The following is an 11,226-nucleotide window of genomic DNA, read 5'->3' as shown; positions in this document are numbered from 1 at the left end:
GAATAAGTATATATAATCCCTCATCTCAATTGGTTTCTCTAAAAACCAGGCATTTTGTTCACTATTGATAATGCATGAAAACATTTTGAAGACACTGGAAAACAGTCCGTATTTTATTTTTTCCGTTCAAGAAATGTGAATTAGGTTCGGAATTTTAAATATAAATGATTTAATCCTATTTTTAAAAAAGGCCACCTGAAACAGCGTATTTATATTGAAACCTCATATTTCCAGTGTCTTCTGTTTGGCTGGTATGCTCTCATGCATGTGTTTCTTATACCTAATACCAGAGGGTGTTACTAGATTGTCAGTCATCTTGGATCGGAGTCTCAGATCTTTGTCTCCTCGCACACCCTGCCCCTGTCGCGTTTTGTTTGTTGGCCGAAGAACTATCCGGTGCAATTTTGGATTACGCCATTTTTCAAGGTAGCTGGCTGTGCTACTGTGACAATTAATACGTGTTGAGCTTTCTGTGGTAGGAAGTGAAGTTTCGATGTGCCCTGTAAACTGGACGCAATCTTCGAATGAGTGGTGAGTTTCAAATCTGCGGTGACGTAAAACAATGCTGTGACACTTAATGCTGCTAGATATATTTTCTAGCGCGTATTACGGAGCGATAACTAATGCCGCAAATGAAATTTAATAATTTCCTTTTACGTGCTTGGAGCACCTGGATTTGGTTCACTAAATTCATTATAATTTATGTATATAATACTTGTAGAGGAATATAATACATGACCATTTAGTAATATTTCGTGGACTCCAGCGTTGTAGCGTCTTAATGATTTCATTATTTGGCTAAGCACGTAATGTATTTTCCTTTTAGCATTTTTAGGCGTTCGCCTTTCAATACCGTTTTTTCTCCTCAGCTAGACGACACATTTACGCCCTTATAATCCCGATGTTTAATGGTTAGTCAAATTTAGAGGAAAATGTTCTGAAACTGCGAAAACGTTTAATCTGCAAATTTGTCACTCTACTGCCCCGGCTAAGTGATTAATTATGTACAATTTTTAGGGGGCGGTGGCCATTAAGATATAACGACGGAAATGTGCGTTATTTATAGAGTTAATACAATCCATTTCAGAAAATAGTATTGGAGTGTGAGAAAAACATACTGTAGTCACATTTCGAGATTATCTTCACGTTGCGGAATGAACTATGTATATTTATAATTTAATTGATATATTCCAATTTTAACTTATCAGATGCTCTATCGTATTAATCGATGCCTAAATTTCTCCAGCGAAATTTAGGAATATTCTACGTGAAATGCCAAATTTTAATATCGATTAATTGAAATTTTATTGTTGGTGCCGGCGACAAATATCTTCGCGTTTTTGTAAGTACTCGCAGTTTTTGCTTTCAATAAATGAAGAGTGATTGTTTTTTGTAAACAAATAGGTGAAGTTCTCTATTTAGTGGTACTTCCTGTGCGAGATACTGAGGCGGTAATTGTTCGAAGTGGGCGGTTGTGACGTCATATCCTGATATCTGCGTGATACTAACGTCCAAGCCCCTTATAGTTAAATTGGAGCATTTCCCGATCCGCTCTTATGGAGGGCAGATAGATTTACGCTTTCGGTGTCAATTAATAATTTGCCTTAAAGAACGCCATAACTCAGCTCCTTTTTTCGTTTTCATACCTTAGCAAATTTCTTATTGGTTCTAAATTGTCAATAATTTCACTCTTGAACTGAAAACAATTTTAATAATAATTGTTTAAGATCCAAGATCGGGTAATGCGTAGTACCACATGAATTTACGGGGATTAAGGGATGGGATGAATAAGGGATTAAACGGTTTTTTTCTGGTCCCTCCCTTAGCCGACTATTGTCCCGTGTTAAAAGATGTGTAAATTATAGGGGGATGATACTAATGGTTTTCTGGTGGGTTTTGCACACAGAGATAGAGAATCAGTCGTCGCCCTGTGTGTTTTTTGTCATCCACCCGATAGTTTAATTCTTACTTGCGCATTTACACTTGCGCCAAGTTAGTTTTTTGTACATTTTTTCACCCGGAAAAACTCTACGCACCGAATCACTTGGTATTTTGGGCGGTCGTGGAGTAAGAAATATAGGTGAATTATAAATATTACTAAATTAAATTAATATTCTATATCCTTATCTTTCCTGCTTTTTGCGATGTGTTTAAAGTCAAACGTGTTTTTCCTCTTATTCATTGATTCTGCTTTCTGAGAAGTATTAATGAGTAATAGCCGAGCACACATGGGCAAAAGCGCTTATATTTTCGAAAAAATGAAGTCGATAGGGGCTGAATTCACGTATTTTTCTTTGTGTCTAGGGTTCTCAATATTCTCCTCACTTCCTCTCAATATGACACGGGGAAAGGAATTTATCAACCTACTCTGAATATATAGTCAAAAGACGAAAAGGCTTAACTTGATATTAGTGCTACCTACCCCTTCTTAATGATTACCGATCCGGTTCTTGTTTTTTCCTTAACCGTAAAATGTTTTCATGCCCCTCCTTGAATTATCATTTTAGAGGAAAACATTTTGTCCAAGGAATGAACTTAAGTGAAAATTAAGGGCCTTGAAAAATCCACCAAGGCACATCATAGTCAATCATAGAAGCAAGTTAGATAAAAATGTAAGGTTCATAAATCAAATTTATATCTATTTACTGCTTTGGTTTTAAAGTTAAAACATTTGTTGCATTTGCGATTTTATGGCGTTGATTCGGATAAAAGTTTTTAACTGAACAAGTGTCTACTCTCGTGTCAACACGAAATGCCGGTTATTGTACCATGATCTTTGTACTAATGTAGAGCGTATATTTTCATATTTAAGGATTTGTATTATGTGTTGCTGCAAGATGTTGTAAGCATCTTTTCTTCCATCGTGGGACGCCCTGCTGACGCTTTACTTGGCGGTGCGCGTATACCTACTCTTTCTCGGCAGTAACCCGTTTCATATTTAATCGTTCTCTTTTATTAAATAGATCTATCAATAGGCCGTTGGCGAGAGGAGGTTGAGGATTTCGAAGGAAGGCAATATTAGATGGGTGATGAGTATCAGATAGTGCAAAAATGTCTAATTGATTGGTGTGCAAAAAATTGCGTTTGATCAAGAACGAATCGTTTTCAGCGTATCCAGGTCTTGTTGACAGGTCACCGTCAATTCCATCGTCTCTTAGTATTGAGCCTTCACGAACCTTTGAATGTTTGCGCTCTCCAGCCGTATCGGGTATGGCTGATTAGTGTCGTGAAACGACTAAAGAAATTGCAATAATTTGCACTGCAAATATTCCCTCGCAGTTAATTCTTCATTTCATATGACTGATAAAAAATGATAAGGAAAGTAAGTGTATCTCCCTCGTTAATATTTTGTTTTAATGTTACAGTCGTAATAGATAACGAACCCTTATGATGCGCTCGCATTCCGGGTCATCTTGCCTGCGGTCACTCTAGCACTCTTGCATAGTCTTAGCGAAGTGCTGATTGAAATGTATTACATAGTTACAACTGGGTTGTTTCTTTAGCCAGAATGGCCCCCCTCGTATCGAAGTTATGAAAGCTCTGGATGGTTCGTGAGAGGAGTGAGCTTTCATCGTGGGCTCTGCGTGTGTTTATTTGCTTATCTTGGACTTCACGAGTTGAAGAGACGGCTTTATGCGTGGCCTCGTGGTTTGTTGCTGATAGGCCGTTACGGCCAGAGAGTGGCGTTGCAGCAGTGAGAGTAGAGAGGAGGTTTGATTTAGGATGTGTTACTTTATCACAATTGCCCTTTAGCTGTAGCAAGACTAAGCGCAAGGAGTCTTGGGTTCTGTTAAGAGTTTGTAGGTTTTTTGTTGAACCAGTGGCGGATTAGAGCACTTCTTAATGAGGCGGGTGGCGAATGTGGACAGTTTACCTATGTAGGTGTTTATTGCTTAAATGTCAGCGTAAATTTATTTGTAATGAATGAGATTTTAATAGTGGCCATCATTAAATATAGCACCGTGCCCAAAGGATCATTTTGACCTAGAAGACGTTTCCTCTTGGATTCGCTGCTGAATTGCAGTTACTTGGGAATGGATATGGTTTTCAAAGGTTAAATTTTAACCCCGGATATTTAAATTTCTTCAAGCGTGTCAGTGACGTCGTAAGACACTGCTAACACCGTTGTGACTTTTACGAGTCCATACTATTTTATTTTAAAGTCAACTGATAAAATCATCAGTGGATGGATGTTATCTGCCTATAATATTGCACGTATTAATTTTTTCCTATATTATTACGAAGTGATTTTTTTGATTAAAACTCGCGATAAATGTTCGACCCATCGTCGCCGCGCGGGTGCAAGGGAAAATTCAATCCCCCAGAATTGTAGCGTTGATCGATAGTTTGCGGCATTGCCGTAGTCCACTTATTTTTACTGTGAAAACGCACTATCAGATACGGATAGCGACTAAGCTGGCTTCCGGTGGTTGTGGAGGGTGTTTCATCTTTGGTTGGTCGCATATGTCGCTTAATAGATCTCAATTAGCTGCCGGACTAGTAGGAGACATCGCGCAAGTCAAATCTGTGGTGGTCGTTTAGTGAGGTTTTTCCTCCTACATCTTCTGTAATGGTAGCCTATGGATGTGCATGCTCCCATTTTGGGAAAACACAGCACTCTTTTATGAAGTTAGTGATCGTGTGTTCCGAGTGGCTGTCGGTGGAATTTTACATTTCCTCAGTTTTGGAAGTAACTTTTGGATACGGCTTTTTAATAACATATGTAGGACTATTTTTAAGTTTTAGAAGTTTATTTCGGGCAATGCTAATAATAATGATTGGTTTAGTATCCTGTAAGAATAAAGTAGATGACACTCCAATTCAAATCACGTATGGACAGCAAAAGTAATGTTGACGCTTCTGTTGCCAAAAGTGTCTACCTTTTTGCTCTTCACCGTCTTTAAATGTTGGTATTTCTCGTTTTGCTTCCAGATGGACGAAGATTGCAATGGGCTTTCCACTAAATGAACTAACCTTAGGATATGCTGAAATAATATGAGTAAAAGATTATAGAGATGTGGTGTTCTGATTTCAATTTACCGACTCTCACTGTATATCCTTTCAATCAATCTATCCGGAGCCAAAATACTTCATACTTTTCGTTTCAATGTGACCGTGAACAGTCGGGAAAATGGTCTGAGAGGGCTTCGCCAACTGATAAATTGATAAACAGGAGAAACACCAAGGTGATGAATGTACAAGTGCCCTAAGAATAGCAAAACCGGTAATCCATGCTGAAACCGCTACGTCATTTAATCGTGGAACCGTCTTGAAACCAGTTCCCGTTATAAAGGTTGTGATTTAAAGAGGGCGAAGAACGGTGACCTGGTGATGGTCTCGGCTGCATGCCGTTGGTGAGTTTGTTATTTCTGAGAAATTTGTGCCCTTGGAATATTTATTTTCGTTATTCCGAAGAATATACCAAATGTTTGCGTTCTATTAATTCCAGCATTTAAATGAATTTTCCCTTCCGGGTTCCTAACCCCTAAGTAACATTAGTGTGTTAGAAATACCGTTGGCTGAGTCCGGGAACACGGTGGTTCTGCTCGAAGACGTAAAGCTGGTTTTTTTGCGGAACTATTACCATGATTTATTTTGAATTTGCCGAGGTATTCAAATTTTTGAAATGGATCCTCCAGAATTACCCAATTATCTTTACATCAAAATGTCTCTACAAATCTTCATTAATATTTGTATATTCGTTCCATTTGTCCAAATTACTAGCCAAGTTCACGAGTATCTTGCAAGAAAAGAGCTTTTAAGTCTGTTTACTTTGACGCAATATTATGAATTTATCTGGTTCAGCGAACTTATCATTTATAATTATATATTGTTACTGATGACTGAACCGAAAAGGTTCATGATATTTTGTTGGTTGCTGTAACCTTTTCTCGTCGTGCTAAACATGTGTACCTTAGGTCTTGATATTATTTTTGAATAGACAGAACACCCATAGTTTATACCCTTCTTCCTATTTGTATCAAAGTTATCGTTGAATCCACACTTTTAAAAAAAGGCTTTGTTTCGACTCTTGAGATTTAGTGTGTTTGAATTTTTTGTCGAATCTTCGCGGAAAAATTAATAATCCTCGAAATTCATAGATTAATATATCTCTCTTCAAAACAATTCAGTACATTTTTTACAATCATGAAAATTCTCCGCCAGTGGTTGATGGGATACTTATGCATGAAGGTTTCTAATTTGAATATTACTTCATTGTATTGCGTAATTGAAGTTTGTTGAACAATGTTGCTTAAGTACAATTCACTTTGAACGAAATTCGCGTGTAAGACACAATTGCTGTGGGTAAATTAATTAGCGTATTTTCAGTATTCAGTATTTTCAGTATAAAGAATGGTTCTTTAATTTATTCGGTCCACTTTGTTGACCGTGGAAATTCGGTTATTCGCACCTCGTGAAATTGCGAAAAAAATAAATGGCCTTTTCATGTTTCTCACATATCGTTTAAAATTATTGCTTACAACAAGGCTGTCAAAAATCGTGCTCCTTCCTTCCCGACCTATAATAACTATTGGTTTAAACCAGGATATTGTCTTATATTCGAGTATTCCAGAATATAGTTATTGTGCATGCATATTTCAAGTATGATACCGAAGTCATTAATTATTACTTGAATCACTTGAACTCGGATCTTTAATGCATGTTCGCACTGTGTCTAGTAGAAAAATGTATTTATATTGCCACTCCCAGTATCATTTATATTAACAATTAATGACATTGAAAATATTACATTTTCCAATCAGTGTTAATTTAAGTTAAAGTTAACATTTGAGTCATAAAACGTGTATGATATATATACGAAAATTGTGGGACGAGAGTCCAACTGCTCTGCAGTGAGTCACGGAGTGCTTTAATGATATATAAGGGAGAACGAAATTGATAAGTGCGTCCAAAATAACGGTAGTTGTGTTTGATGAAGAGAATGATTGCATTTGTAGTGTAAAGTCAACCTTGTATGAATAAGTGGTATATTTTTTTATTGTATTGTCAGAATGATCTGTTGGCCAAATATATGAAGATAAGTTAAGAAGAAACATTGATTATTTTTTTATGATGATATATTTAGAAGTAAGAATCGTTCGAGTGTCGGGGTAAAGTTTGTCGATAGAATGAGGTGTAAATAAAAAAATGAATGTTTCTCTAATGATGGAAAAATGGCGGTGCATAAGTGTACTCCTCCCCTCCTTATGTTATTGAAGCAGAGCATTGGTATGTCAGGATGAGCGTGTTAACTGAATGCAGTGGGTTTGTGACCCTTGGGGAATGTATTGTGGTGAAATGGGAAGGAAGGAAAGGGTGAGGAATGAGTGAGTCATGAATGTAGTTTGGATATGCCACAAACGGGAAGAGTGGAAGAGTGTGTTAAGTCTGATTGGTCATGGTGATTGAAAATCGAATTATTAGACAAGATATATGGGAAAAGAATGAATGGGTCGAGAGAAAAGGATGGCTCGAAAATATAAAACATGGGTGTATTTGTATCAAACTGGTGTATAAAAATAACCTCGAGCAGGACTATTAGATGTCTTAAAGCCTGAGAAACATGCAGTAAAGAATCTATGGATGTGACAGACGAAAGAAGTACCTATGCGAGAACAGAGCATTGTGAAAGGCCTCAGTAAAAGGGAGTCAGTTTCCTGAAATTATTTTTAATCCGGCTTTTTGACTTCGGTTACCCCCAGAAGAAAGCCGCGTGAAAGAGTGGTGTTAGTATAAAATTATGCAGTTTATGAGTTTTTTATCCGACGGAAAAAGGGGAAAAAAATACTGGGTCTATGTTTTCATCTTGGTTTTGCCAATGTTGTTAGTTTCAATGGTGCCATGTCCATCATTGCTGGACTGATTGCCGTCAGTTGCTGGATCAGGTGCCTTAGTATCTCTCTCCCGAATGACGCACTGATCTCTGCAGTTACTCGTTGAATTGTTCGCTCAGTCTCGTTAGTTACTCCATAGTGTGGTGATGACTGGAAGGATTGGGTGTTTGCCAGTTCCTAAAAAATGAGGGAGGTTGGAATGGGCATTTGTGGCCGAACGGAGTGAAGGGCAAGGATGCTTGGCGCCACTGGCTTTCTCACGTTATTGGGAATTAGGCTAAGAATCCACTAGGGGGAGGGGAGTTTTTGCAAACTAGTCGTCATCCCGTTTAAAAAAAATTGACGAGACAATTTGTATTTCATAAATTCCCATTGATTCATTGAACATGTGAGCTTGCAAATACCCATGTCAATTTAAGTTAAGACCACGACTGCCATCATTCACTTGTAATTACAGTGCATAAGTACGAGTATATTCGAAGTAAATTGCACATAATGATAAACAACATTCAATTTTCTTATAAAAACTTGGGATGCTCACATGATCAAATTAATCCTCCCCCCCAAATCATCTCCGACAAGTGAAATTGTGTGTGTGTGAATTTGCCAAAAATGGATCGCAATTTCTCACGAGGTTAAATTATTTGAGAATATAAGAATTGCGTACAATTGTCAGAATTGTTTCTGGATTAATCACACGCTCTTGTTTGTACTTAATTCCTTTAATACACTTTCTATCTTCCAATCAAGTGAGCTTGGACATAAGTCATCCCCACCCTGTTCATCTTTGTGTCGTAATTTACTCGTCTTTTATCTGTACTGTTTACATTTCTTACGTTTATTATTTCCACCTTGCCTGAATTTGTTATGATTCCTTAATCATTTTCTTGTTGTATCCTTGATAGTTCGCACTGAAGTTTCTTTCGAAATTCTGGACTGAGCTTTCACCTTCCTGTACAGAGCACTCATTCACCCTGACTCTGTTGTAAGTTCTCCTTATCCTCACTCAATTCTTCCCTCGTAGCTTTTCCCTTATTAGTATCGCCATTTAAACTTAGGTAGCGACCAATTAGGTGAACTCCCGTTGCTCTCCTTAATAGTGTTTTATAACAAGGAGTCATGATCACTTTTAATGACCGTCCCACTGGGGTCAGACGTCTTGTCATTTCTTCCGGGAATTACAAAACGATCAATTTCATGATCTTGTGCATATACATATTTCCTGAAAATGAAACCCATGAAACATTTATAGTTCCCTGCAGCAAATTGGGAGTACGAAATCAAGAATGCACTTATTGGGCGTGTTTTTATTTAAAAATTTCAAAAGTAGAACTACTGATTCTCAGTTAGAAATGTTTTCCAGTACACTTTAGGACCAGATTGTTTACTCAATCAAGTATTGAACTTTTTTTATTATCCAAGTTACCACATTTACACTTTTAAAACCCATTCCAAAAAGCCGTTATGAACTGCTGCCAATACTTGCTCTGATTCAAGTATTTGAAAAAATAATATCTAGTTGTTATTTACATCGATTGGTTTTGAATGTGAACTCGGGGTAATATTGCATATACTCGTTTTGCATTATTTTCTCTTATAAATTTTAACGTCTGGTTTTCTACGAGTCCATACCCCGGTTTTTCTATGTCTATTCATCCTCGTGTTTTTCTTTCTTGTTGCTTCTTCGGTAAAAGTTCGCGTTAAGCAGCCCGAATGAAGATATTTGTACCCTGTATTATGTTAGAAAGGGCTTGCTATTGAAATTAAATTTCTCTCTATAATCCATATTTCAATGAGAAGATAGGTTGGTTGTAGCCGTCGTATCCTTTCTACTTGTGTGTTGTGTGGAAAATATCGTCGGTTTTGTGGAAATTTGGCAAAGGTTCGCAGTGAAAATAGAGCTACTTATTTTTTATGAAATTGAGCTCCTTCAGCCAATGAACATCCATTTTAATATGAAATAACAATCTTTCCGTACAAACTAATCATATGCATGCATGTTGCGCTAAGTGTAAAAATTGTTTGTATCACACCTTTCTGCTAAAAATTATCAAATAGGTAACGTAAAATTCGTGTATACTTCTGGTTGCTTACAATGATTTAGTGATGTAACCTATGGTACGAGTCACTGTTGACCTCCAGCCTTATGCGAGCATGCTTTATTTACTAAATCAATGATAGCTATCGTACTGTATTTGCCCACGTTATAATTCGCAGACTTAAGCGTGCAAATTGAGAAAGATGACCTGATGTTGTGGCTTCTTCTGAGAGCAGCATCACAGCAACTGTCAAGAAAAACCTCCCTTAGTTATTGGCTTTGTAAGTGGCTGTGTGTTTAATATAGAATTTTAGTCATCCACATAATGTGTTTATTCTTCATGAAAGGTCCATGTAATTTGGGTTTATTTTGTTTATTCAACACGATTATCATCTACAGTTATTTTATCTCTCCCATGAGACTATTTTAAGTTAAGTTTTAGTGTTATAAAATGCATGGTAGATCAAAGTTAGTTAGTTCGAATGTCACTTTCGGTACGAGTGCTGTTTTCTCGTTTCCTCGGGTTTGGGAAGCCTGGTAGGCTAATCGTTAAGACCAACCGGATGAAGGAAGCATCCCAGGCTGGCGGAGATGTCTGCACTGAATCGGAGGATAAAGAGAAGCTTGGGCTCGAGAATAACCTAGGCGAGTGGATGGATATATTCTCTTTTGAAGTTAAATTTGCTCAATATTCTCGTGCCAGGAAGATAGTGATTCTTGGAATGATCGTCGAATCTCATAGGTGACAATTGTTTTCATGAATGCTATACAAATGTGTGAGTAAAGTGGGAGCAGTTTATTTAATAGTCACAGAAGCTACTCAAACAACACCCGGTGACATTATTACCAGTGAAGATCTCAAATTGCACCAAAACGTATTAATGGATAAATGAAAAATCACTTGCATCAACCCTCATTATTTTCGCCAAAAAGGAGACTTGGTAGCATACTTAAAACTGTTGCCTCTTGAAGGAGAATTTGGAACTTAATTGGTGAAAGTTTATAACAGACTTTTATTAACTATTAGAGTAAATTTAAAAGCCGTATTTAATATGACAGGACTTAGATGCTTGTGCTAAAGAATATTTGTTCAATCTGTACGGAAAATAAACAAAACTGCTGATTTTAATCTAAAAATTGGGTTTAAACTAAAAAATGTTTACTTTTCCGGTTTTTATAATTCTCTAATGCTTTCCGATTAATGTCTGGACATCAAAGAACTTGATCTGTGGGCATTCTCCTTATGCACAGGAATTTGTTCGAGAAATTTGTTGAACGTTTTCCCTCCAATGCAGCATCCCTTCTTATGGTGAAGCTAGAAGGTTCACTGGGCACTGTGGCGGGATCCAAAGG

At 37.2% G+C, this 11,226-nt stretch overlaps 1 protein-coding gene across 2 annotated transcripts in view; it reads left to right on the top strand.

The window, feature by feature from the left end:
• Window positions 1-328: 328 nt before the first annotated feature.
• The window catches only part of SCAR (wiskott-Aldrich syndrome protein family member 3 SCAR), a 106,309-nt gene continuing 95,411 nt past the window's right edge, over window positions 329-11,226 (top strand). For both annotated transcript variants that reach the window (XM_071599103.1, XM_071599102.1), the window contains exon 1: window positions 329-531. The gene's annotated coding sequence lies outside the window, so the exon portion shown is untranslated. The remainder of the gene's footprint in view (window positions 532-11,226) is intronic.

Source organism: Hetaerina americana, unplaced genomic scaffold, assembly GCF_022747635.1.
Source record: "Hetaerina americana unplaced genomic scaffold, ioHetAmer1.1.p SCAF_105, whole genome shotgun sequence".
NCBI lineage: Eukaryota > Metazoa > Arthropoda > Insecta > Odonata > Calopterygidae > Hetaerina > Hetaerina americana.
This window is presented reverse-complemented; position numbering and strand designations above follow the sequence as displayed.